This window comes from Egretta garzetta, unplaced genomic scaffold, assembly GCF_000687185.1.
Source record: "Egretta garzetta isolate BGI_Z169 unplaced genomic scaffold, ASM68718v1 scaffold85, whole genome shotgun sequence".
In the NCBI taxonomy this organism is placed as follows: Eukaryota; Metazoa; Chordata; class Aves; order Pelecaniformes; family Ardeidae; genus Egretta; species Egretta garzetta.
The window spans coordinates 2,106,896-2,107,292 of record NW_009259718.1 but is presented as its reverse complement, the minus strand read 5'-3'; positions in this window follow the sequence as shown (position 1 = coordinate 2,107,292).

Below are 397 nucleotides of genomic sequence, written 5' to 3'. Positions count from 1 at the left end.
CTTCCCCTTTAAGAATTTCCGCCCGCCTCTCGCCCCTCCGTGCTTCCCATCCCGCTCTTCTCGTTGGTCGGCTGAGGTGCCGGTCTCCGGCAGTTCCTGTTTCGGCCACCTTAACTTGTTGACGGTTCGTACGCCAATCTCAACCTCTCTGGTCTTCGATTGGTCCACCCCTCCAATGTTTGTGGTGGCGATTGGCCCGTGCCTGCTCCGCCCCGCCCTCTTGGGGTGAGCAACGCCTTCCCCACCTCGGCCTTTTTGATTGGCCTCGAGGACTCAACCCCTGCGCTCGGATTGGCTGTTCTGGGCCGCGCGTGTGAGCAGCAGGGTGGGCTGCGCGGGAGGGGCTGGAGCGGAGGCAGCGGCAGCGCGCTGGCACGGGGTGTCCGCTCGGAGGATG